This window comes from Microtus ochrogaster, linkage group LG8 (assembly GCF_000317375.1).
Source record: "Microtus ochrogaster isolate Prairie Vole_2 linkage group LG8, MicOch1.0, whole genome shotgun sequence".
Classification (NCBI taxonomy): domain Eukaryota; kingdom Metazoa; phylum Chordata; class Mammalia; order Rodentia; family Cricetidae; genus Microtus; species Microtus ochrogaster.
The window spans coordinates 13240861-13268067 of record NC_022033.1 but is presented as its reverse complement, the minus strand read 5'-3'; the positions used below and the strand labels follow the sequence as shown (position 1 = coordinate 13268067).

Sequence of the window (27207 nt, the reverse complement as noted above, 5' to 3'; positions counted from 1 at the left end):
AGAAAAGAAAATGGTTTTGCAGTCAGGCGGTGGTGGCACACACCTTTAATTCCAGCACTTGGGAGGCAGAGGTAGGTGAATCTCTGTGAGTCTGAGGTCAGCCTGGTCTACAAAGCAAGTTCCAGGAGAGCCAGAGCTGTTAAATAGAGAAACTGTCTTAAAAAACCAAAAACAAAAAATAAATTGCCTTTAATCCCAGGACTTCGGAGGCATAGGCAGGTATATCTACATATTATGCAGTCAAGACTACATAATAGAGAGACTCTGTCTCAAAAAATAAATAATAAATAAAATAACATAATAAAAAATTTAAAAAGAATATGTTTTGTAAGAAAAAGAAAGACTCCCTTTGCCCAGTTGGCTGCTGTCACCGTGACAGCCTTTCTTGGGTTGCAACATCCAGTACCTTTGTATTCAGACAGCATTGACACAGGTCTCCAGTAAATTCCCAGCTCACCTGAGTCACTTGGCAGAAACAAGTTTTTATGTCAACTCACAAACCGACCCGTGTAAGCCCTCCGACAAACAGTGCGTGTTATTGCAAAGGCGGGTAGCCAACAAGGGAAGCGGTCAACGTCCCGTTCTCTTGTTTGTCACAGACACATCTGCCGACCTACACTTGGCATTCAGGATAAGATCACGCATGCCCGAAACTTCCCTCTCAGGGAGAAGCAAGAAGCGCAGGTGGATTATTGTCAGGATGAGAGGGGAGGTGACCACTTATGATCAAACAGCAGGTACCATTTTCTCTATGCAGCCTGTGTGCTGGGCACAGATATTAACTCCTCTGCTCATCTCTGACGTGGGTGCCGCCCTGCAGATGCCTTCTGCGGATGAGGAAGTGCAGACCAAGGAACAGAGGCACCTCTGTAAGATGCTAAAGCCCACACTCTCCTGGCTTTAGACGTTCTCCAGCCCTGGGGTTCACTGACTGCTCTGGCCATTGAATTCTATGAATGCCAATGTATCCCTTCTATCCCCAGATACTATACACAGATGATTTAATGATGCTGCTTCATTTATTCATGCAAAATTACATTATTGAGCACCGACTCTGCACTTGGCAGAGGAAGGAGAAAGCCATGGGAAGGTGAGGGCGGGACACAGAAATGGGTACTGCTGAAAACCTAGACTTTGCCCAGGAGTAGATTAGTCTGCTGGGTGGCGAGCGACATCAGGGACAGAGGGGTCTATAAACAGTGGGTGGGGATGGGGGCGGGGCAGGGGTGTACCAGAGCAGGGAAGGAGTCTCGCTTCCTTATTTATTACCTCTGGGCTCTCAAATGCGTGACTACCAAGCACAGGTGACAAAATAAAAAGGGAAAGGAAAAAATGCCAGCAACAGCCCGAATAAAATCAGGGCAAATAGAATAAAACCTGACAGCCAAGTATAAATAAATATTCGTAAAAGAGTTAAAGGACAGATTAAAATAAAAACACCACATGCAATTCTTACCCCTTGACAAATGCAGTGCGAATTGGGTTCTTTTAATCAAATGTTTGGCAGGTGTATGAATTATTTATAATTCAATATCGGGTGGTTAAATGGAAAATGGAAGATGTTCCCGTGGTCTTCTCAGAGCTTATCCACCGCCCCCAGTGAGTTTCCCCACCCCGGGGAAGGGAGTCGGGAGTGGGTGGGAGCCAGGGAGCCCGTCCCTCCTCCACATCAGGTGTGGGGCTGAGCCTGGAATCCCTGCCCACTGCTGGGCATCACCATTTGTCAACCCGCTCCCCTGTCACAAGCCCCGCAGCTCAGAGTCTCGGTCGGGAGGGAGACCCGTCCGTGTTGCTGGCAGGCGTAGAGGGGCCCCTGGCCAGGTGTAAGAGAGCTGGGGGTGCAGAGATGTGGGGTCTGATCTTGAGGGTTGTCAAGACTTGGCCCTGTGCTCCTCCCTAACTTTGCCCTTTCCTGGGCGCTCCGCCCACAAGCACGCTCCTCCATTGCTCTCCCTTACTTCTCCAAGTCACGTTCTGTTTAGAGTGCAGTGCAGCGTGTGGCTCTCATCACACCAGGCCACCGCAAGAAGTGTCGATAAAGAGTGAGGCTCAGAGGGAAGCTGGGTGTCCCTCCAGGTGACCTGGGGCACCAAGCCTGTGTGATCTGGCCTCCTTCCCTAACCTCTCTGACCCTCCACTCCATCATCTACTGGACTAATGACAATGCTGCCTTGGGAACTGTCCATGAGGATCAAGGGTTGGAGTCACTGGGTGGCCAGAGCCTGCCTTCTGCAGCAATCACACACTGCAGCTGATACCATGGCTACAAGATATTCCACCCATTTGACAGACAAAGAGACCGAAGTCCGGAGAGGTGGAGGAACTTGCTTACAGTAATGCAGAATGTGAGCAACTGGGAACTCAGACCTCTAGGAGCCTAGGAGCGCGACGACTAGGTGGACGGGCTCAAGCTGCCCCAGCCCTGGTACCCACCCATACCTGACTCTGCTTTGCTCCCTATACCCAGAATCCTAGGGAGTCACTTCATGTTTTACCCATCCTACTGACTTGTGGGATGCTCTGCCCTGTGTCCTGCCTGTCTCAGTCACAAGTGCGCACACAGACACACACAAGCACCTCCCCAAGCAAAGGCAGGCACGCCAGTGTTGACAGACTCCCAGGAGCAGCAGACGAATGAGCTCTCACCGCTCACAAACGGCTGTCGAGAAGGTGGGAGAATGAAGGCAATTAGTCCCCTTAATGCCGATTTCAGACTAATCTTTCACACTTAAGAAAATTGTTCCAATGATTTTCTTATTTTCAGGGGAGCTCGTTAAGTAAGAATTAGAAAAAATAGATACGGGAGGAGAGATAAGAAAATGGATTTTGTAATGACAAGCTGCCTAAACATGCCGAGAGGGGGCTAGCCCAGCCAGGATGGAGTGATGGATCTGGGACCTCCTTGGCATGTGACAGTTGATGTTCCAGGACCCTGGGGAGGGTGAAGATCCCAAGGATTGCGATATAGGACCCACAGATATAGATACAGAGCTGGGGCCTCTGTGGAGTGGGTGATCCACGCACTCTGGTTGTGGGTGACATCTTTGACACCCAGACCACCCCTCCGTTCCCTGTGCCTGACTGAGTTCTGCAGGAAGCTGAGCCCTCACCATCTACACAGCTAAGTCTTGCCAGGCTTGGACTTGGCACCTACTGAGTCCTCTGGGAAGCTTTATTGAATGTCCACTGTATACACATTGCTGTATACACTGGGGCTCTCCATCCATTAGACCCACTGGCTCCTCTGGTGGGTATGCGTGTAGCTACAAGGTTTCAGTGCAGACACAAAGCCCACCTCCAGTCAGCCCCCTTGGCTAGTCCACGAGTAACCTGTTTCCCCGGGCAGATGCCTCTGCTGGGGTGGCTATTAAGTACTTTGGACGCCACACTTGGCTGTGTGACTTGCCAAGGCCAGGGGACTGTAAGCTGCAATCTGAAACGGGAAGCTGCGGTTTCTATCTCTCTGCTAACTCTGTGTAGGGTCCTCTGAGGGGAGGCCAGACAGCACTATGTGTCCCCTGCAGAAACAGAGCATTTCTGATGGGAAAGAGGGCCCACTGTGCGGGTAGCCACCTCAGAACCTCAAAGGCCATCTCCTCATCTCCTTATTGCGCCCCATTCCTGCCCTTTCTATCTTTGCCTGGATAGCACCTTCCTGCACCCGAACACTCTACCAGCCCTAATGACACATAGTCTTCAGGTTTCTCCTTCACATCAGAGCCTAGGTGGGACCCTTGGTCTTCATGTGTAGCAGCAGGGCATTCTGGGACTACCCTGCCTGTGGACCAGGTCAGTGACATTTACAGACAGAGATACCTGGGGTTTGGTTATGACAAAGGAACTTCTCCCAAGCAGCTAATGGTGAGACGTGACATTGCTTCTCTGGTGACTGACTAGGTGACACACACAAGTCACTGGCCAGAGTTCCAGCTACCATGCAGACCTCTGCTGGGTGGACATTGTTCTGAGCTCAGTGGTCATGGAGGATTTTACCACCCTCGGAACATCTGCTGCACATGGAGACAGCACCTCTGGTGACGCCTGGGAATCTGTGGCTGTTATCTAGTGAGATGCTGCAAATACCCCCAAAGCATACAGAAATTCCCCAGCACAAAAGTGTCCAACAAGGCTGTCAGTAGGACCAAGGCTGAGAAAGCCTGCCCTAGAGTAGTCTGATCCGTTGTCCCCGGTTAGGATCTGGATCTCCTGGGATAAAAGGATAGGTGGGCCTTGGGCTCTAAGACAAAGATCCAGGTCTGATGCCTCCTTTGCCTCCTTCCTTCCTTCCTTCCTTCCTTCCTTCCTTCCTTCCTTCCTTCCTTTCTTCCTTCCCCTTTTTCTTTTTCAGTCAGCAAACATGTATCTGGCTCCTGCCAAGCGCCTGAAGCTTCACGGCTGAAGGGCACATCTTCTGGCTCCACAGGACAGTAGGCTTTAGGCGAGTGGCCCGAGACACACCTCTCCTTTCTGAGCCTCTGTTTCCAGAACTATTAAAAGAGCTTGACACCATCTCTCACCCAGCATCACTGCCAGGCCTTCAGTCATTTCAACATCAAATACAATTGTCTCTGCTTGGTAAACAGAGTGTGGTCTGAATGGCTTTGCTTCCAGGACAGGGCTGGGCACCTAGGTGGTGGGGACAATTTTTTTTTCTTTTTTTACAAAGAAAAGAGAAGATGGGGGTGAGGAGATGGCTCGGTAGATGAAGTGCTTGCCACACAAGCGTGAGGATCTGGGTTCAAAACCCAGCAGTCAAGATAGAAGTGAGGCATGTTGGCATGGGTTACACACCCCAGTATGGTAATATTTCATTTGCATTTTAATAAATAAAGCTTGCCTGATGTCCAGAGAGTAAAATCGCTGCACTGATCAGCTTATAGCTTATAGATGTGGTGACTCACATCTTTAATCCCACTAGTCACACTAGTTTGCATAGAAACCGGGCAGTAGTGGTGCATGCCTTTAACCCAGCACTAGAGAGGGATAGAAGACGGGAGGAGACAGCTCTCAGATGCAGTCTCATTCTGAGATTCCTGGAGGCAGGATCGCCATTTCGGACTGACGTAGATAGAGGTAAGGGCCAGTGGTTGGCCGCTTTGCTTTTCTGACCTTTAAGTTAAATCACAATTTCTGTCTCTGGGTTTTTATTATTGTTCTCCCTAGCACTGGGGAGGTGGAGTCAGGGGAATCTCTGGGGCTCACTGGCCAGCCTAGCCTTAGCCTACTAAGCCAACTCCAGTTCAGTGGGAGACCATATCTCAAAAAAGCAAGCTGAACAGCACCCAAGGAACAACATCTCCAAGGTTGACCCGTGAGCTTTACAAGTCTACACACACGTGTGCACACCCCTACACACGTGTGCACATACAGACGAGTAGAGAGACAAGCTAAGACTTTATTAAGCGTTGGCTGTATGCTTCTCACAGGCTTCTCCCACCAACTGTTCAACACAAGCATTTTCCTATTCAAAGTAAAAATGGGGAAACTGAGGCAGAAAGGAAAGAGCCACACTCAAGCTGGTTTCCGCGTCCAGACCTTTCTATGGCGGTTCGTGGTGGGAGTTGAAGTCAGAGTCCGATTAGTCCTGGCCCTCAGGCCTTATTCCCCAGCTTCCCTCGGGGATCCCAGTCTCACCCCATTAGCACTGTTTTAAAAAGCGCGGGGCCGACCGGGGCGCCTTATTGCCCACATAAATCAGGCGGCTCCCGAGTACAGAACACCTTTAAACAAACAGCTGATGGGAATGAAGTTCCGGGATCGTTATTAATAGCTTTTCATTTCGGTGGCCGCTGTGCTGTGACATGCCTTCCCAGCAGAAGCCCCGCGCAGCCGGCCCCCATCGGCTGATCCCCCCGAGTCCGCCAGTCAGAATGAATGACTGTACCTTTGTGTTAATTGTGGAGCCCAGCCGCAAGCAGAATGCTAATGGGGCCAAGTGGGAGGGGGCGGGTGCTAGGTCGGCCTGGCTGCCTGGCTGGAAAGGACCCCACCTCTGGCCCCTCCTCCACAGCCAGAGGCGGGCTCTTACTCAAATACTCAAATCAGCTCTACCCTCCTCTGCTCAAGAAAGCCCCATGGCCCCCCGAGGCCTGGAGCCAAGTCTGCACTCATCCCTCTGCTCTGGAAGCCCTTGGCTCTCTCTCATCCTGTCTGTGGCTCAGGCCTCTTGCTGGCATTCCTGCTCCAGGAGTCCAGTGCTGTTTAAACCCCTATTTAGATACTCGTTCATTCAGCGAAGGCTTTATCCAAACAACATTCACTGAGACCCCTCTGAGGGACATGGGAGGAAGTGGTAAGCAAGACACAACCCTGTGATCATGGAGTCTAAGATCAAGCAGGAAACATCAGTGTCTGTGAGCCCCTGGAGTCATAGCCCAGGTTAGCTCTTTACTATCTGCATGATCTTGCACCAGTTGCCCTTCTGGGAGCTAAGTGTGGGAGGGGAGCCCTCGTAGGCATAGCACGTAAAACACTTAGCGGACTCTGGATCACTATGGAGCATTTAGTAACTGTCAGCTCTTGCCGTCATTACCTCGGGATGCCTGTGCGTGGCGATTACCAGGAAAGAAATGAGAGGGGGGGGGTTGGCTGGGGGAGGATGGGGGGTGTCTAACAGCAGACCAGTCTGGGATCCAATGAAGGCTTCCCCAAGGACGTGACATTTTCTCAGAATAGGGGTAGGATGTTTGGGGAGGTAGAGGGCACCAAGTAAAGAAAGCAGCACCGGTTAAAGGCCAGGGCAGGTGGACTACACCAGGCTATGAGTTAAGAGGAGCAGGCAAGTTGAGTGATGGGCAGGAAGGAATCGGGAAGATGGGAAGGACAGCAAACTGGATCCCATGAGTCTTGTTAAATTTTAAATTTCATCCTAAGGACAACATGGGCGGCTGTTGAAGACTATCCTTCCTCCACCTACTGGGCTCACAGCGTGGCTCAGAAAGACACAAGGAAGACTTGAGGCTACTGTCTAGTGGCTACCCACGGTGGCCTGGGGGCAGCGAGTGTTCATGCTGTGTCTGTAGGTGCACAGGAGGCAGAATCCTCAAGACATGATCAGAAGGGTCTAGGCAGAGAGGAGGGAGAGGGAGCACCGCTCAGGAAGAACTCCAAGATGACCTCCTCATTGATTAGTGAGAAAGAAGGAAAGCTGTAGTCTGAAGGGCTGGGGACCACACCCTCAGTTAACTGCTGTGACGGCTCTAGGCCTCTGAGCCCTTACAATTGCTATTCTCCCTCTCTAGAATACCCAACCAGAACAGGTTATTTGAAGAATTTTTTTATTACTTACCCCGGACTCCACTGTCCCCTCCAGTACATGAAGCCCAACTGGATCCCCAGAGTGAGTCACACACCTCCCTGTGTCCTTACCTTGTGAACCTTCAGGTCTCCACCCCCACCCCCCTGCCCTGCTTCCTCTGCTCTCCAGCCAGAGGCTCCAGCCCCCCCCCCCACTGCAATGCAACCCTAGAGGTTCTCTGTATACCCACATGCATGTATCTGTATCAGATCTCCCCCCGCAGCCCCAAACAGTAGACCCACCAGTCTGTCCAACGCAGAGGTGGAAAGCATGCCCAAAACTATCATTGTCACCATGCCCGGCACACAAATGACGACAAAATGACTCAAATGTTAACACTGCCCCTCTTCCGTTCTCCCTTCGGTAACTAGCGTCTCCCTTATCCCAGCTGTGTCTGCCAAAGCCCTGCGAGTCATTCTTGACTCCGCTCCATCTCACACCAGCATCCTATCCGTCAGTGAATCCTGCCAGTCTTAAAATAGAGCCGGAATCTGACCAATCTCGCCACCGTGGTGGTTAGCAGCGGGGCCGCGAGGATTGTCATCTCTCACCTGGGTTATTGCGAGAGCCTCCTGGCTGGCCTCCCTGCTTCTGCCCTTGTCCCATGGGGCACTCTCAGCCAAAGTGTTAAAACACAATATTCCTTCCCCAGAAAGTCCTTTGGCTTCTTGTCCTACTCGGGTTGGAGTGAAATGGCTCCCATCATAGCAGGCTCTGGCTGGTCTCCAGACCTACCAGCTACCATACCGCCTCAGGGCCTTTGCACCTGCTGCTTTCCTGGCCTGGAATTCCAGCCTCCCTTATGTCTCCTTGGCGCCTGCTCCCCTCATCTTTAGAAGTTTGCTTAAATGGCTGACTCTAGATTCACACAGTAAAACAGTCCCCTTCCCCGCCAAGATGTCCCCTTCCAGTGCATTTCCTCTTAAATCTGTCCCTTTCCAATGCATTTATTTTTCTCTTCTACCCATCCAAGAGAATAGCAAGTCAGAAGAAAATACTCTACCTCCTGACTCTGGAAGGCCCTGTCTTGCACGCTGCATGCTGATCCCACATGGAGGGCAGTGTTCCCTAACCTTGCTGTGTTCAGCTCTTTTGTCTCCCTAGAGGACATGGGGCCACATTTGCCTATTGTTCCACAGTGAAACACAGTGTGTGTCAAGTGTTTGGACAAATACGTGGTGAAGGGCAGCGAGTTCAGACCTACCTCCTGAAGCCTTTCCCGCCTCTTCTCAGAGCTCCAAATCCCCCAGGACCAGAGGTCAGGCCTGGGATCTAGAGGCTGAACTGGGAGGATCCAGGAGTCTGTTTTGGAATTAAAGTTTGGACTGGGAAGGTGGTTTTTATTGTTGTTGTTTTATTGTTGCTGCTTGGCTTGGTTTTTATTTTTTATCTGTCTGTCTGTCTGTCTACCTACCTACCTATTCATCTGATGTGGGATTCCCCTCTGTATGCTGTGAATACCATTCGTGAATAAAGAAACTGCCTTGGCCTGTTAATAGAGCAGAACTTAGGTAGGCAGTGAAAACTAAACTGAATGCTGGGAAGAAGAAGGCGGAGTCAGAGAGAAGCCACGTAGCCCTGCCGGAGCCGGAAAACACAACTTTAGCCGGTAAGCCACAGCCACATGGCGATACACAGATTAATAGAAATGGGTTAAATTAAGATGTAAGGGTTAGCCAAAAAGAAGCTAGAACTAATGGGCCAAGCAGTGATTTAATTAATACAGTATCTGAGTGGGTTATTTCAGGGCTGAGCAGCCAGGAACAAACTAGCAGCCTCCAATAACATCTATCTATCTATCTATCTATCTATCTATCTATCTATCTATCTATCTATCTATCTATCTATCTGCTATGGATTGAACCCAGGGCCTTTTGTACTTTAAACAAGCCTTTACCATTGAGCTACACCCCAGTCCTTTGGATTGGGATTTCTGTTTAAGTTACTGAAAAAATAAATTAAGATCTGAAAAAGTTACTGACAGGAAGAAAGGTGAGGACAGGGGTCCAGGGTTGAACATAAAGTGAGGAGCAGACCGCTGGGACTTGAGGTCAGAGTTCACAGTTGCTGGCTGGGCTGAGTGTCAGGGCAGCAAAGACAGGCTTAGTTAGCATCAGGTGATTGGAAGATTTTTGTCAAGGACAGGAACATGGGAGGGGGACAAAGGGCTGAACTGGAGGACACTGATTGGGGTTACAAAGCCTCTCTGTAGGACACTGGGACCGGCCTCACATTTTACAGCCACGCTCTAGCACAGTGGATATCTACCTGGGTGAGTTGGCCACTTAGGTGACACTTGTCTGGATACTTCTTGGTTGTAGGGAGGGAGGGCACAGCTGTAGGTTATGCAGAGGCTGGGTGGCCCTAATCAACCCACAGTGGCCTCCCCTAGTGTCAAGCCCAGAATTCCTGAATTCTCTGAAGTTTAGTCAAGAGCTCATCTAACTGAGCCAGGGCTTTGGTATGAGGGCCGTCTGTCCCTGGATCCCTGTGCATTCGTCTCTCCTCCATTATCCCTGGCCCTGGCTGAACAAGGGTCTGTGAGGGTAGAGAGGATGAAGAAGAGGAGAGAACCAGTTCTAGGAGCTGAGATCGGAGCCGAGCAGGAGAGGGATGCTGAGGGAAAGAGAGGGACCCACAGTCTGGGCAGGGCAGCAGATGACCTCAACAGGGTCCATGAGGCTGTGGGGTGGGGACCTGCAAGGGTGGCAGGGAGATGTCTGAGGTGGCCTCCGCTCCCTGGCAAGAGGCTCATATTCCTCACGACCACATCTGCCAGCATCCACGCACCGCAGCTCTAGCCAGGACCAGCCGCAAAACTCATTGTTTCTTCCTTTCTTTGTGTAGAGGCAGGGTTTCATGGAGCCCAGGCTGGTCACAAACTCACTATGTCCTGGAGGATGACCTTGAACTTCTGATCCTCCTGTCTCTACCTCCGGCCTGCCATCAAACTCACAGGATTGGCACCATTCTCATCCCTGTCTCACTGAGAAGTCATGGAGGTTCAGAGAGCCCGGGAAAGTCACCAATGACTCCTCCACATCCGAGTGCCAGTCTAGCTCTGAGCTGGCCAGGGTTTCAGGTCAGGCGCTCACAGTCAGGGTCCCTCGACTTCCTATGCTACCATCTACCTTCGCTGCCTTCCCCTCCATGTGCCTGGTGATCTGGGCCAACCTCTCAACGTCTGCTGGATAGGTGCGGTGATTATCATCCTTGATGAAGCAGCCACATGCCAGAGAGGTCAAGTGTCTCTCTCCACACTTCCAGGTCTGCCCAACATCAGGGCCACTTGTGCTTCTCTGCGTGACAGCTGGGGTGGACGCCTGCACAGCTACCGGTGACCACTCTCACAGCTGCATCTCATTGTCACAAACAGGCAACGATTTCTGTTTCTCCACCCCAGCCCCGGGGCTGGTTGGACTGGGCCATTTCTTTTTAATTACATTTATTTATTTAGTCTGTGTGTGTGTGTGTGTGTGTGTGTGTGTGTGTGTGTGTGTGTGCAAGCACGCATGCGTGCATGTGTGGCATGCGTGTGTTGGTATGTGCGTGCCATGGCGCACTTGTGGAGTTAGAGGACTTCTTGGAGATTCAGGTCTCTCCTTCCACCATGGAGTCCCCGGGATGCAGCTCAGGTCATCGGGCTTAGATGCAGGTGCCATTCTTTACTGTGGAGCCATCTTAATCCCTGAATAATGCTTAACAGCTGTCCAGTCTCTACTGTGTCCCCCAGATGTGACAATTCCAGCTGTGCCCAGACAGTGCCATGGGGTGGGATGGAAAAACCTGCTCCCCGCTTTAACAGGAATATCAGTCCAAGGCTGGGTCAGGAGGAGAGTCCTGTGACAGATGAGCACGGGAACCACAGACCAGAGAGAAAGCACCTTCCTCAAGGTCACTTGGAGTGAGTGACTCCCTCAGACCAGCCTCCTGCTTGGACTGCGGTCCTCCAGGGGCGTGTCCCACAACAACACTGATCTGAGCGAGTCCTGCCTGCCTGTCCAAGAACCTATACAGGTTTTCCCCCTCTAGGGAACTGCTACAGGCCAGGCTTCCTGGCTGAGCTGAGATGGGCCTGTCCTTTGCCCAACCCGGGCAGCATGAAGATAACTCAGGGGGCTCAGTGGTTAAGAGCACACTGGCTGTTCCTCCAAAGGACCTGGATTCAATTTCAGCACCCACATGACAGTTTGTAACTCCAGTTTCAGGGGATCCTACACCCTCACATGGATGTACATGCAGACAAAACAATGCACAAAAAACCAAACAAACAAACAAATAGAAAATAACCCAAGAAACAGACACTTTGAGCCCAGTAGCTCTCACCGGCTTTTCTGCCAGACCAAGGTTTCAATAGAATCAGTCCTGGCTGCTACCCCAATTCCAGATGACATTCCTGTCCCTATTATCAAAATCCCCCCAATCTGTCATTGGTTGTCAGGTGGCCAGCCTTCCAGGCACAGAAGCCTCCAGGTGTCCCCTAAACTGTGACTGCTTCCCTGCCTCTGTCTATGGAGCTTCCAGTGGACAGTTCTTGGAGAGAACTCCTATTCAGCCTTCAAGCCTGAGTCCAAGTCATTTGCTCCAAGATGTGTGTATGTGTTCATGCAGGCATGTGCTCAGTTAGACTGGAAGAGTCTTTGAGGATATAATTCTACCTGATCCTTAAACCCTGGGACCACCCCGTGCCTGGGTCAGAGCAGGTAGGTAGTCAGCAACTGTTGAGGAAGAATGAATGGGCGAGGATATGGGAATAACAAGGCCCTTGGCTGGCAGCGTCGCTCTCAAGACTCCAGAAAGGGAAGCCAGCTTCTTGTTGTCCGTTAGTTTTGCATTCTGAGGACTGCCCCACCTCCAGCCCTAGCCAGCGCCTGCCACCCCAGCCACCCACACAGTCTGCGGACTCAAAGAGCGCCTTGGACAGAGACCAGGCATTTTTTTAAAATGCTTTTATCCTCTGCGAGACATCCACAGGGAGCTGTCGGTCAGCCCTGTCTTCCTGTATGATCCCAGACACTTCCCATCCTTCAATCCATCCCACACCCTTCTGAGCAGCCGCGTTCTCCACAGGCAAACTTTGAATGTCCAGCCATTTCCTTCCCCTCCTGCTCCTTGAGGGGCCCCTGCCTCTCACTCTGGGCCAGGCATCTTCCTCCAAGAAGCCCTGACTAAGGACCCCAGGTCTCAGCTCCTGCTTTGGGGATAGAGGGAGGAGAGAGACGACGCAACACCCTTTCAGATCTAGTTCTTATTTTCTGAAGTTAGAAAACCACTTATATGTACAGCTCTGCAGCCCTCAGTTTATCTACCTACAAAGTGGGGAGAAAGACGGAAAGATGCGCATAAAATCAGGGCTTGATGTCTGCCCTTCCAGCACAACAAACGTTCATCAAAACACGGGGCTGCTTCTCCATGCGCCTCTTTCATGCGTGGCCCTGGCTATGTCCCTTTCCTCCTTTAGACCTTGAGTTGCAAAAACAGAAGGGGTACCCTGTCTCCAAGTTCTAGTTCAGCTTGGGGGTCCTGAGCTCTCTCCAAGCCCAAGACTGGAGCCTCACAGAGGAGCTTGGAAGGGACTGGACTACCGGGTGGGGAGGAGGGCGTGGAGGGAGGAGCTGTCCTAGCCTGAGTGTGAGAGACGAGTTAACAGCTCAATTGTTATTTCAATTACACGGATTATTTGAAAACAATGTTATGAGTTTCATCACTGACAACCCCGGGAAATGGCTGCTATGGCAACCGGGAAAAAGAATGGCGCTGGCCAACCAATCCAAAGTTCTGTCTGCAGTCCCAGTTTGTTCAAACTCTCCTCCGCGGCCCCTCCCATCCTCCACTTGGGGAAAGGCTGGAAAGAAAGGCAGCAAAGGGCAAGTGGAGGGACTTTGCAGAGGGGAAACGGGGACAGTGAGAAGAGAGAATCCGATCACCTCTGGGGAGATTGGGAGATGCTCCATGGGTAAGCACACTTGCTACGCGAGCACAAAGACCTGAGTTTGAATCTGAAGCGCCCATGTAAAAAGCCAGGCACGGCTATGAGGCTATGACCCAGCACTGGGGGAGGAAGGGCAGAGACAGTAACCCCCAAAGGCTCTGCTGGCCAGACAGCCCAGTTAAAGTTTCTGGTTCGATGGCAGACCCTGCCTCAGGAAGTAAAGTGGAGACCAAGAGAACACACCCAGTGTCTGATTTGGTCTCCACATACGCACACAAGGGTGCACACACCTGCACACTCACATGCTTGCAAACACACATACACACACTGGCATACTAGAGTCCCCCCGGGCAAGGACATTTGCTCACTGTACAGCAGGGAGTACAAGGCTCTCACCACCCTCTGGTTGACAAGGGGGCTCCCAGACACCTCTCACTACCCTGCTCACTGTTGGATAAGTTCCCCGAGGTCCCCTTCTCTCAGGACACACAGGCCACCTTGTCTCCAGGTGCTGGAGCCTTCACTGGAGGAGAGGAAGAGCAGACGGGTGAGTTCTGTGAGATTCCTGGGGCCTCTGAGCACCCTGCAGCTTCTTCCTGCTTCTTTCTCAGAGCTTCTATAGAGCACCTTTGGCAGCCCCACCTTTCCCAGACCGCCTGTAGGATCCGATAAAGAGCCCTTGCTTCCCCATCAGAAAGTGCCCATGCGATGCCTACTCTACAGAAACCTGCTGCCTCTCCGGAGCTCTGTGCTCTTGCCATCTACTCCGTGGCTCCGACCCCTTGCTGTTTTATCAAGAAACCTGTAGAGAGGCACAGGTACCATGCTAAACACTGTACAAATATCAACCCCCCACTTGGTGATCAGAGACTGATTATCAACATTGCTTACAGATGGAGAAACTGAGGCAGTCATATGACTTGTGCAGATCCTGGCAGTCAGAACTCCTAACTCCTCCAGACACAAAACAGACCTGGTATGGAGCAGGCCTGAGGGATGGGATGACTTCTAAGACAGAACCTTGGCTTCCTCTCTCAGGACACCTCCCACTAGCTCTGGAAGCTCACACAGCTCTCTCCAGTTGCTCAGCAGGGGAGACCTGGACAGACGTGAACACAGCAGGCCTCAGCAGGGGAGCTGTGATGTTTCAGAGCTAACTGTTGCCAAGAGCTCTGCTCTTCTGGAAGGCGGGAAGCTTTGCAGTGGCATCCTCATTAAGGTGGTACCCAGTGCTGTTCGAGAGACAGACACCATGTGTGCGTCACCTCACTGACCTGTGGTGATGCCAGCAACCCCATTGTGGAGATGAGGAAACTGAGGCTCAGGGAATCAAGGAGATTTGTCCAACGTCAGCCAGGCAATATGTCATCTGTCAAGAGAGATGGTCAGGTACCATCAGGACACAAAGGGCGGGAAAGACATTCAGATGGACTAGATGGAGGGTTCAGAAAAGCTGGTAGCTAGAAGGCAACCTTGTGGCAACGCTAGCTGGAACAGGTGTGTCTGGTTCAGCAGGTGAAAAACTATGTCAGGAGACCTTGAGGCCTTGAGTGTCAACCAAAGGTTCTGGAGCTGACAGAGACATTGCTTCCATCCTTCTTCCCTTTCTCTTGCTCTCCCTCCCTCCCTCACCCTCTTCTTCCCATGTTCCCCTTCCCTCTCCACTCCTCGTGCTCCCTCCCTCCCATCCTCCCATCCTCCTTATGATCCCTTCCTCTCGTGCTCCCTCACTTCCATGTTCCCTTCCTCCCGTGCCTCCTCCCTCAACGACCTCCCTCCCATGCTCCTTTCTTCCTGTACTCTCTTCCTCCCTGTGCTCCCTTCCTCCCATGCTCCTCCCTCAACAGCTTCCCTCCTGTGCTTCCTCCCTCCCATGCTTCCTTCCTCCCGTGCTCCCTTCATCCTGTGCTCCTGTCCTCCCTGTGCTCCCATACTCCCTTGCCCCTCCCTCAACGGCCTCCCTCCCAGGTTCCCTCCCTCTCATGTTCCCTCCCTCCAGTGCTCCTCCCTCAAATCCCTCCTGTGCTCCCTCCCTCCTGTGCTCCCTCCCGTGCTCCCTCCCTCCCTGCTCTCTTCCTCCCTGTGCTCCCTCCCTCCCGTGCAGTAGAGCAATTTCCCAAAACATTTTCTCTAATTTGTGATTGTTTTCCTAACCCAGAAACAGCAAGTCCAGGATTCTCCAGCCTGTGAGCCAAGCCCAGCGGAGCTGCCAGCACGGCTGGTGCCCGCCACCAACCCAGCCTGTTTGCTAACCTGCAAGTTCCTCTGTTCCCAGAGCCATGAGGCAGTGGGCAGGTGGTGGAAGGGACTCACGGGCCCAGATCCAGGGCTCTTTTTTTCCCAAGGCCTGCGTAGTAGATGCAGAGACCCTGGAGTGGCAGGGGAGTTGGCACCTCCTCTAGCTGGCTGCCACACACTGAGGACATAAGTACTACCATTTATGGAGGAAGGGTGCCACCAAGCTCCAGAAGGGGCCACGGCTGAGCTTGGTGAGAATGGACTGTGAGAATTTACAAGGGGTGTGTGTGTGTGTGTGTGTGTGTGTGTGTGTGTGTGTGTGCACGTGCACGCACGAACATATGTGTGCACAGAAATTCCCTGTCGGGAACTTGGATTCACAGCAAGAAGAGAACATCAGAAGCAACTAAGCAAAGTGGCCAGGTGCCTATTAGGGTAAGAGGACCAGTAATATGGTTCAGGGCCCATTGTCACAGACACTCGGTGACAGGATCTGGGGCTACGTAGGGGCTGACACACCCGTGGAGTACAGCCTAGGTTCTGTTCTGGACCGTGAAGAGAGAAGCCTATGCCCAAAAGACAGCGTTCTCCTGGAGCCAGTGGGCATTCTGCCAGGGACTCAGTTGGAGGCTGCGGTTTGTGAGAACAGGGCGTATAAGGGGACAGAAAAGGACAGAGGCTCCCCAGGATGGAGGCAAGGGTTCTCAGAAATGAAGGATACCTTGGGGACAAACGTGGCTGTGGAGGCCTGGGGCTGAAGAAGACTCCCTTGTTCTGGGTTACTTCTGAGAATCAGTGCTCCCTGCTGCTCCTGCCCTGATACCAGGTAACCTGCTTTAACCCACCTTCACCTCAACACAGCTTATCTTCTTGCTCTACAGTCACCCCCTCCTGCAAACATAATCACCCCCACTCCTTTCTCCAAGGTCACATCCAGAGTTCTCCACTACCCCCTCCCAAAGTCCCAGTCTGCTGTCCTCTTTGCTCAACCACTCCTACAGTTTTGAGGACTCCCGTCCAGCTGAACACAGGCAGATGGTACAGTGGTCATTACGGCAGTCCTCCCTCTAGCTAGCCTTGATCTCTCCAGCTTCAAAGTGGTCAGTGCCCTCTGCTCTGTTCTCATTTCTCCACCAGCTGCATCCTGTGAGCCACTTCATCCAGACGCCTTCAGGGAACACCTCCAATGTGGGATGAGACAGAGACCAGCCATGGTTTGGAGGAGACATCGCCAGCTTAGGCAGATGTGTACGGAAGAGGAGTATGCCTGTGACTACACACACTCACAGGAGCCAGGGAAAACAAACAGCAAATCTGCAGTATTAGCCGCTAACACTTCGGGAGCACAGCTCATCTCCAGGCCACAGTCCATCAGAACCCTTCACCGTCAGGAGGACGTGAAGTCACTTTTTAATTTCTGTCCTCCGGGTTAAAAGGTTCACTGCCTTTTACTGTCTTTCTTAATCTCCGTCTTCATCAACAGGCATCTCCAAGTGTCTGCGTAAAGATTTCACCCAAGCTGGGCACATAGGAAGCTTCTAAGAAACACATCATGAATGAATGGGTACTTTGGTGTAGTCACTGATGGGAGGCAGCAGACAGCCAGGAGACGCAAAGCAAGGCAGTGGGACGTGGGTGGGTGGGTGGACGGCACGTGTGGGTGGACAGCAGTGGGTGGTTAGGTGGGCAGAAGCAGCAGGGGGACAATGGGCACCTCACCGTTTGGAGGGAGGTGGGTGTGTGGGTGATGGGTTGGAAAATGACCGAAGGATGGATGGCATTGGGTGGGATGCTGCGTGGCTGAAATATGTTGGCAGAATCTCAGCTTTTCTGGGAGTCTCTCAAGCCAAGACTCCCCTGATTTGATTAATGAGCCCTAGTTCTCGTACACAGACACACCAGACACACACACACACACACACACACACGATACCCAGGCGTACCACACTGTTTCATTTCTCTTCTTTCTCCACAGCACCGCAGCATCTCCCGCAGCCAAGGGGCTCCGGGTCCAGGTGACCCCCTGGAGCTTTTCCCTTGGTCCCTTGTTCCCCACAACCTCATTCGATTCTCCCTCACTGTCTTCTGGGTGATTCTAGTGCCCGCTCCCTGTGTCCTCTTTCCTTTAATTCCTCCTCAAAATCCAGCCAGCCCCCTGCAGTAGCTCCCCATCCCCCGCACTCCTCAGTCAGGGGCATCGCATAGCCAGGGAGCCTTCCCTTCAACTCCTCTCTCTCTCTCTCTCTTCCCCTTTATGTCTTTTGTGCTCTGGCCAGCATGGCCACTAGCTCTCAACCAGACATCACCAAGCCACTTCTGCTCCACCCAGCCACTCCCTCCTGAAGGCCTCTCCAACCACAGCAGTGCCATGGCAGCTCCAGGCTGTCCCCCATGATGTGTCCAGTGAGTCACCTTGTTGAGATGTGCTTATGACACACCTACTCTGTGTGTGTGTGTGTGTGTGTGTGTGCATGTGCACACGTGTAACAGGTGCAAGTTCAAGGCTTCTAGAGCCTTCCCTGTGGTGAATGCTCCAGTCCGCCCTCCCCACAAACCTCCGAGGTCATGACAGAAGCCCAAAGGCTGGTGACATGTCTCAGGTCCCTCCCCTGGTAAGTGGCAGTCTGGCTCCTGTGCCCTCAACAGAACCCTGTGATTGATTACACAGTGCCCTGGAGGTGAGACTGGCTCTTCCTCACCCCAGTCCCCTCTGGCTGTGCAAGTGGCAGCTCCTCTGCCCTCTGCCCTCCTTCCCTTGCTTTGCTTGGTTTATTTTTGCTCTGAGACAAGGTCTCACATAGTCCAGACTGGCTTTGAACTGACCATGTAGCCAAGGATGACCTTGAACGTCTGATCCTCTGGCCTCTACCTCTTGAGTGCTGGGATTACAGGTTTATACCAGCACCCCTAGTTTTATCTGGAGCGGGGATCAAATCTAGGGGTTCACACATGCTGGGCGCTCCACCAACTGAGTCACATCTCTAGTCCCGCCCTGTTCCCCTTCAGGCTCACTCGGAAGAGGGTCCCGTGAATGAACAGACCCAAAGAGGGCACTGCAGGCTCCTTTTCCTGGGGTGAACACCCATCCACGCAGTGAGTTGCTGATTGGTCCCTAAAGGCTTTCAACTCCAAGTGCATAAACCTCCACCACGCAGCTGCTTGTGTGAGAACACACACACCATGGAGCCCCTAGCCGGGCTACGTCTCTCCTCAGCTTCTTCACAATGCACAATGTCAACTGACAGTCTCTGCAGGTCCCACCCTGAAGCCACAGGCTTCTCTCTCTGGACACCTGAATCTGCCCAGCTTGTCACCTGTCCATCATCTTGTCTGCCTGCTGACCTGGATCCACCTGCCTCTGCTCCCCATCCATCAGCCTGCCTCAGCCTGTCCACCTCGTGGCCCTGTCTGTCTGGTGTCTGCCACTCTGCCCATCAGACACACAGTCCACCTCCTAACCCTGGTCCCCCATTCTCCAGTGACAACAAAGGAGGAGTGTGGCCTTTGCGGTCACCACTCACTGAGCTGGCCACGTCTTAACATCACAACCTGCCGTTTCAGAGTCCCGCTGGTCCCCCCGCACCCAGCCCCCTCCTCTTTTCCCAGAGGCCCCCCAGCCTTGCTGAGTCTAAAGGCTCCTACTTAAGGAATCAGATCAGTTGCCATGTACCTTCTGCCAAAAATGTCCAAGCAGTCCCCAAGGAAATCACTGGACACAAGCGTGAAGATGTGTGTACAAGGATGCTCACAGAGGAATTGTTTGTAATAGCGAAAAGGTTGGGAGCAACCCAAGTGTCCGACCACGGGGGCTGGCCGAGTGAATTATGGACAGCTACACAACGGCGGGCTGGGCAGCTATTAAAAAATGGTGATGTGGATGTCTCTTCATTGAAATGGCAAGACGCTCACAGTACACTATCCAGCAGCAAGGCAGGCTACAGAGGCACACGTGCACAGCGTGATGCCATTTTGATTTTTATTTTCAATCTACGTCAAAAAGAGCGTGTATCAAAGTGGTGGCCAAGGGGTAGTGGGATCATGACTAATTAAAAACGTCTTCATGTGTAAAATGACAAGCAGGAGCATGTGTGTACACTTACGCCCACACGAATACACTCTTCCGAGGAGCTAAGCCAGATGCTCCGCCCTGTGTCGGTACCTCCTCCCATCTTCACGGGAGGTAAGGTAACTGAAGGGCTTCCCTAGGTGAGGAAACGGAGGGTCCTAGCAATGGGCAGTGGAGGAGCTTAGCTGTAGGTGCAGCTCTCTTGGGCTCCAGGGTCAGTGTCCTTAATTGGCAAGTCATTGTATTTTTCATTTTGATAATCTGTAAGTCATTTATTTGAAGAAAAATAATGAATGTCTAGGAATGAATGGCCTTGGGAGGCAGAGGCAGGCAGATCTCTGTGAGTTCAAGGCCAGCCTGGTGTATAAAGAGAGTTCTAGGACAGTCAGAAATGCTATACAGAGAAAACCTGTCACGAAAAAACAAAACAAAAACAAAAAACAAGAAAATAATGATGGTTTTTGACCCAGAAACATTTCTAGACACGGCCCAATGTGCTTTGGGGACCAAAAGTGGCCCTGGTTCAGAAACACTGCCCTGAATAGCTCAGTTGGTAGAGTGCCTGCCTAGCATGCAGGAAGCCCTGAGTTTGATCCCTAATACTGCATGAGCCAGTCACGGTGACTCATGCTTACAATACTTTGGCATGGTAATTCATGCTTATAAAACCAGCACTCAGGAGGCAGAGGCAGGAGGATCAGAAATTCAAGGTCATCCTCAACTACAAAGTGAATTTGAGGTCAGAGGCACACGAGACCCTGTATCAAAACAGACAGACAGAACCAACCAAACAACCCAAAGCCATAAAGAGGGCTCAGCAAATAAAGGCACTCGCAAGCCTGCTGACCTAAGTTCAATCCCCAGACCTGGCATAAAGATGAAGGAGAGAACTGGCTCCACAGAGCTGTCCTCTGCCCTCCACAGGCATGTCATGGCACATGTGCCCACATGGACATGGCACATCGCGTGCACACAACGCATGCACACACGCACACATACACACACACGTACACAATGATAATAACAATGAACATTAGAAGAACCAAAAGAACAACAAAATCTACATGTTCTCCTGAAAAACAAATGATGAAAATGGACAGGACCAGGAGAGGGGGCTGGTGAACTACACACTGGGTGACAGCCCTCGGCCTCAGAGCTGTGGCTGTTCCCTATGTAGGAGTCACAGATATGCCGACTCCCACACGGCATGACTCTAAGCCCCTCCTCAAGCCCACACTTGATGCAGCAGAGGCAGTGCTGGTTGTATACTGCATGCCAAGCTCCACACCCCGGAGACAGGAGGTAAAGTCCACACTGGCCTCCACGGAGTCTCCGAAGCCTCTGCACCGCTCTTTGTACTGCAGAGTGCTCAGCAGTGGAGTGGCCAGGGGCGAGGACATCCCGTGGGTAGTAGGTGGCTTGGTAATGTCATCAGTGTCAGCCTTCACCCACAGGGTGCCAGTAATGGCCTTTGACCGGAGACATTTCTAGACATCACCTGACGTCCTTTGGGAACCAAAAGTGGCCCTGGCTGAGAAACATTGGCCCGACATACTGAAAACAATAATGAAGCCGCTGATGGGAAAACCTACGCTCTGCTTCTAAGGGTTTGCGGCAGAGGGGTGGTCGCGGGGTGGTCCCACAGGGCTCCCAAGACAGCACCTGGTCCTGAGGATCAGGTCCTACATGACCTCCTCCTGCCTTAGACTAGACATGGAGTGAACCCCTTCATCCTAGGGCCCTCACAGGCATGCTCCCAGCCCCGACAAGGAAGCCCACTTTTCAGCACTATCCCCTGGGTATCCCCACTTTCAGGTCCCACCAGCTTGCCACATGTGTCTGTCCCTAGCTGGTCCCCACCACTTCTGTAGTCCTTGCCTCATATTGTGCTGCCACAGCCTCATGAGCCAGAAATTGGCATTCACCCTCTGCATTCATCCGAGCACTCTCGGGTCCTACATGCTGCCGTCAGAGCAGGTCCAGCAAAGGACCTGGCTTCCCAGTTTGTCCACTCCCCCCACAGCTGGGGCTGAGGCTTCTCCAGACAAATGTCACCAGGTGCTTCCCTTGCTGAAAACTCTCAGGGTCCCCCACTGCTCAAAGATTCCAGCCCCAAGGGACCTGCTGCTGCAGCCCCATAGGTGGCTTCTCTGTACCACCCTCCTGGCTTTCACTTCAGGCAGCTGGGTTTGCGGCTTCCCAACCCCTTTTCTCCCTCGCCTCGGGGGACCTCAGCAACCCTGAGCCTGCCTTCCTCTCCAGTGCCCCCTCCTCGTTTTCACTCCTCGGAGGACCGTATAATTATTCAACCCTGCAGGGCCCTGCTTGTACCTCACTCTTTTCGCAAGTCTCCACTGCTCATCCATAGCTCTGACCACGATGATGGGAATTGTTTAATTGTCTGCTGGGCACCCTGGACCGCTGGCCTCCTGCTGGCTCAGACTAACAGCTGTATCGCCTAGCACACATGCATGCTTAGCAGACACATGTTTACATGTATGTTTTCCCAACTGGATTATGAAGGGATGAACGGCTGCACAGCCAGGTGTATGGGTGAACACGGGAAAGAGGCTCTAGGGTTGGGTCATTGGGCTTCAGAAGATCTTTGGACAGGGCGTTCTGAAGAAGGGCAGGTTTGGCCTTCTGCAGGACTGTCGGGTTGGAGGCACCCTGGGAGATAAAGGAGGAGGCAGACGGATTACAAGGACCTTGAATGTCACTGTGCAGAGCCCGGACTTAATTCAGTAGGCGATGGGGAGCCATGGAGGGGTTTTAATCAAGCAAGTGACGCGGTCCCACCTGTGCTGGAGAAACGGTTGCTGTGACTGCGGCAAGGACTGGGGTAGGAGGAGACAGGAGGCCTGGAGGCTGGCAATGAGGTCGCCACCATGGCTGAGACTTTTCAAAGCCAGGATGCCTGGGTCAGAGCGGGAACCATGGGGTGGGTCAGGGAGAGAAGACAGAAATTGGGACAAAAGGAACCTGTGAAAATCTAGAACCTTCCTTCTTTGCCCCTGGCCTTTTAGCTAGCATAGAAGGAGCTTGAGGTCAGAGGGAGCCTGATTCTAACTTCCCGCCCCCCATCCCCCCCCCCCCAAGTAGCCAAGCAATTGTACCAAAGCAGGGCGAAGCCGCTGCATCCAGGATTACCAGCAGAGGACCATTTCCGTAACCAATGTTTTGTCTATGGGCATCCTGAGTGCCCAGGACGGTGCTAAGGGAACTGGTTTGTGCATCTTTCTTTCTTTCTTTCTTTCTTTCTTTCTTTCTTTCTTTCTTTCTTTCTTTCTTTCTTTCTTTCTTTCTTTCTTTCTTTCTTTCTTTCTTTCTTTCTTTCTTTTTTCCCTCACAACAACCCAACAGAGAGGTGAAGTAACTTGTTAAAAGCCACACAGCCCACAAGTAGCAGTGACAAAGCCAAACAACAGATGGATGGGTCTGATGGGGAAACAGGAAGCACCCTCAATGTGACAGCAGGAAGGCAGGGCCTGGAGAACCGACAAGGAAGGAAAGGAGGACCTCCAGGTTCTGGAACCTTCCATGCTCAGACCCAGACTCAGAGTTAGGAAGGCAGAGGCCGTTGTAAGAGAACCCAGCTAAGGAGTGGGCACTGTGCAGGTCCTCAGCAGAAATAAAGCAGGAACTTCTGAGGGGGAAACGGTGGCATAGGCCCAGGCCCCAAGAGCACCGCCTCGCAAGCCTTTTTGCAAATTAGACGAGAGTGTGCTTTCTCCAGGCAGATGCGGCTGCCTTCAGGGCACCTTACTTGTTGAGTGGAGCTTAAAATAGATTTCAGACCCTCCTCTCCTCCTGAACCGAGTGTCCTCAAGACAGTCAACAACCTGCCCAACGCCGCCGCACAAGACAGCTACACTCCCAGCCTCCCTGTTCCAAATCCCTGCCTCCTAGTATCCAGGCTCCCTCCCATACGCATGGACAAATTTTGGGCAAATGTAACTTTTTGGTTAGTCGTTGCCTGCTCCTGGCCAGACAAAGTCTAATGACTCCTGCCTGTGATCCTGATGACAACGTTAAGGTCAGAGCCTGTCCTGATTAGGGCAGGAGCGAGGAGTGCGGTAGGGATGGATGGGGGGACATCTAGGCTTTCTTTAGAGACACAAGAACAAAACTGCAGGTTCTAGAAAGCAGAGGCCGCCTGTCAAGTGTTCCCTCTTAAGGGTGCTCTGAGGAGCCAAAGCTAGTGGAGAGGACCCTCCTCACCCCCGTGTGTGTGTGTGTGTGTGTGTGTGTGTGTGTGTGTGTGTGTGCGTGTGTGTGTGTGTGTGGCATAGGCAAAATAAGGCTTTGATTCCTGAGCCTGCACAAAGGTCCTGGTCCCCTCCCAGTCAAGTTTTGACTGATACTGCTTGTCCTGGCTCATTGGGGAGGGGTGGTGGGATCCTAACTGGGGTCTCAGCCTAGCCTCTTCTCAGGGTCAGTAACTCCTACCCTGTCCCAAGTCACCCAGCATGGGTTTGGTTACATAAACAGGAATGTATTCTCCCTCCACACCTGGGGCTGCATTTCCAGTGGATTTTCCTGATGGAAGAAAAGGAGAGGCAACTCAGACAAAAGAGGAAATTTAATTGGCCAACTCTTCTATCTGGTATGGTAAATAAACTGTTCCAAACTTTGCTATATTGGAGGTCCCTGTCCCAGCTCTCTCCTGACCCTGACAGGGAGCCTCAGAACCCCACAAGTGAGGGCACAAAGAACCCAGAAAAGGCAGAGGTCGAAGTCCCACTTCTGCGCAAATTGTAGAATGCCAGAGAAGCAGACAAGACCATAGCCGCCATACACACACACACACACACACACACACACACACACTTTAGATGCATGTACCGGGCCAGGCTCACAACAGTGTGTCATTTTGGTTTCTCTGTCAAAGTCACTGAGCAGCTTTCTTCCCCTAGGAGCCCAGGGATCTACCTTAAACACCTCATGAGGCCTGGGTGTCAGGGTACCTGGGTCCCCATTGTGACCTCGAGCCTGCTTCCCATACTTTAAGATGGGAAGGAGGGCAGCCTTGGTCAATAGCTTCAGACATGGTGACTGACCCAGAGGCAGGTGCCCTAGGCCGAGAGAGACCTAGCTTGCTTGTTAAAGCACCCGCTGAGAGATTCTGGGACTGGTAATGAAGGAAGAGGACAGAGACACCCTGTCAACCCTCCCAATCCTAAGCAGTAGTTAAGGGACCACAGTGACTTCCAGGAGCAATGGAAAAGGCAAGGAACCCAGCTGGAGCAGGGAGGAGTAGAGGCAGACTTGGGGAAGAAGGTGCCTCCTGACCTGGCAGAGGGCAACTGAGGCAGGCTGAAAGAAGGTGGACACACTAAGGATGAGATGGACAAGAGTAGGAGTGGGCACTGGTGGGCAAGCGTGGGGGATATACCTAGGGACAGAGCACGTGATAGGCAGGTTTTCAGGACAGTAGGGAAAGAAGAGGGTGGGAGCTGGGAGGATGCACCCCGCTCCAGCAGCCCTGCAGAGGCAATTGCCAAGGCTAATAAACCACTGGCTGGGCTGGGCACTCCGGCCAGCCCGTTCTGGAACCCGGGGAGCGCTAGAATCAGACCCTGAAAGCAGAACTGGACCGCACACCATCCCGCAAGCCAGGGACCAGGGAGGGAGAGTGGGAGAGAAAGCAGAGGGTTCCCAGCTGCGCTTGCATCCTAAGGGCTGGCTTTAGCCAGCCGGCGCTCCTGTGCCCGCCAGCAGGGGGTGCCCCTGTGGCTTGGGGAGACCTCGGGGGACTCCGATTTCTGTCTGCGCTCCGCTCGCTGAACCCCACAGGGTAGTCTCCCGCAGCTCCCTGGCTGAGGCAAGGACCCTACAAGGCCACAGCGGGAGTGGTGAGGTCAGGTCCCTAGGCAAAGGCGACATGGATAGGGATAGTGTCCACCGAGGGTCCCGCAACCCTCACGGCCACACGGTTCACGCCTCCCGGTTTCGCACCCCGGGCCTCGAGGGTCATTCCCGAGTGGCGCTCGCTTTGGACGTGAGCTTGTGAAGCCCGGTCTTTCTCTGTAGTGGGAACAGAGTCCCCGGAGTAGGGTGCGGAGGAAGAGGAAAGCACTGCCCCTCAATCTCCGCCCTCATCCGACGGCCGAGGGGTGCAGGGGTCACGTCTGCAGGGCCGCAAGGGTCCCCGTAGCCTGTCCTGCTCACCCCACCCCAGGGTGGCCGCAGCAGTGCGTGTCTCGGCGGCCCGACCCGCACACGCACCCGCGCGGCGCACACGCTCCCGCCGCGCCGATCGCCGAACCTCCGGGAGGGGCCGCGAGCCCAAGAGCCCATGAGCCCAGCCCGGGCAGCGCGGGGTGAGCTGCGGGGACGCCAGGATCCCGGCCGGTGTCTAGGCTGGGTTTGCCATCCCCGCACCCCTTCCCGCGCGCCGGCCCTGCACCCCGGTGCGGCCACCGCCTCCCCCCCCCCACCAGCCCCCCGGCCTGCGGGGCATCCCCGAGCTCTGGGCTCAGGGACCGCGACTCCGGGTCTGGGAGGTGGCCGGGCTGGGCTCAGCGCCGGGGAAAGTTTGGACGTGGAAAAGTCCCCTTTGCCCTACCGGGGTGGGGGCACGGGATGGGAGCGCTTGTGCCGTTGCCCCGGAGCCCGCGCCGCGCTCGCCTCTCCCCGGTCCGTGCGCCCTCCCGGCCCGCAGCCTCCCCCGGCGGCGTTCGGCTGGCCTCCCGCGGGCGCCGCGCGCTCTTACCTCGGGGAGCGGCCGTGCTGCACCCTGGTCCCCTCGCCTCGGGACGCCAGCGAGCTACGGGATCCCGGCCAGGTCCGGCCCCGGCGTCCGCCTGGAGGAGCCGAGGGAGAGCGGGAGCGAGATGGGGAGCCGCGGCGGCGAGTGCGCGCGTGTGTGGAGGAGCGAGAGAGCGAGGGAGTGTGCGTGTCTGACTAGGGGGGAAGTGTGCAAGGGACGGATCCCTTCCTTCCTCCCGCAGCCTCTGGTGGAGACTCGGAGAATGCAGCGCCCGCCGGGCAGGAGCGACGCGCCGTGCCGAGCCGCAGGCGGCCGCCTGGCCAGACCCCGCAGCCAGCAGGGGAACCCGGCCCCCCGCCCCGACCGCGCCCCTCCCTCGCCCGCGGGGCCGGGAGGCTCCGTCTCCCCTGCCGCCGGCCGCGGGAAAGCCCCCGGGGAAGTGCTCCTCCTCCTCCCGGCCCCGATTCGCGCGAAGGGAGCGCCCCCAGGAGGGGAGCACGCTCCTCCCTGCCTGGCGGCTCAGCTGCCCCGAGGCACCCGTGGCACCCGTGGCAGACTAGACCCCGTCCCCATTACTCCCCTGGCCAGAGACTTCGCTGCATCTAACCTACATGAACACACACACACACACACACACACACACACACACACACACACACCACTGAAAGCTTGGCTTCAAAAGAAGGGGGTGCAAGCTAAGGTAGGGGCTGGCTTCTCAAGAGGCCACCCCTGGCTGGTTGCCCAGAAAGGCCCTTTGCACAGACTGAGGCTTCAGAAACAATCACTGTGCATTGAGGTGGACAGAGCCCCTTTCTGGGGCTGGGAGTCCGCTGGCAGGTGGAAGGTGAGCAGTCCTGGGAAGAGAGCCATGCTGGACCATCCCTCTTTAGGAGAGAGCTCCGGAGTCCTGCCTCCAACCAAACCAAACCAAAACAAAAAACCAAACCAAGACAAAACAAAAT

The 27207-nt window shown here is 53.6% G+C and overlaps 1 protein-coding gene across 2 annotated transcripts in view; it reads right to left on the bottom strand.

Annotated features, from left to right (window-relative positions):
* The window catches only part of Cdh22 (cadherin 22), a 124965-nt gene extending 98283 nt beyond the window's left edge, over positions 1-26682 (bottom strand). Inside the window, exon 1 of one of the 2 annotated variants that reach the window (XM_005362887.3) lies at positions 26249-26682. The gene's annotated coding sequence lies outside the window, so the exon portion shown is untranslated. Of the gene's footprint in view, positions 1-14503; positions 14525-26248 lie in introns of those variants that run through there. The other variant, XM_026787154.1, reaches the window with a different exon arrangement.
* Positions 26683-27207: the final 525 nt, after the last annotated feature.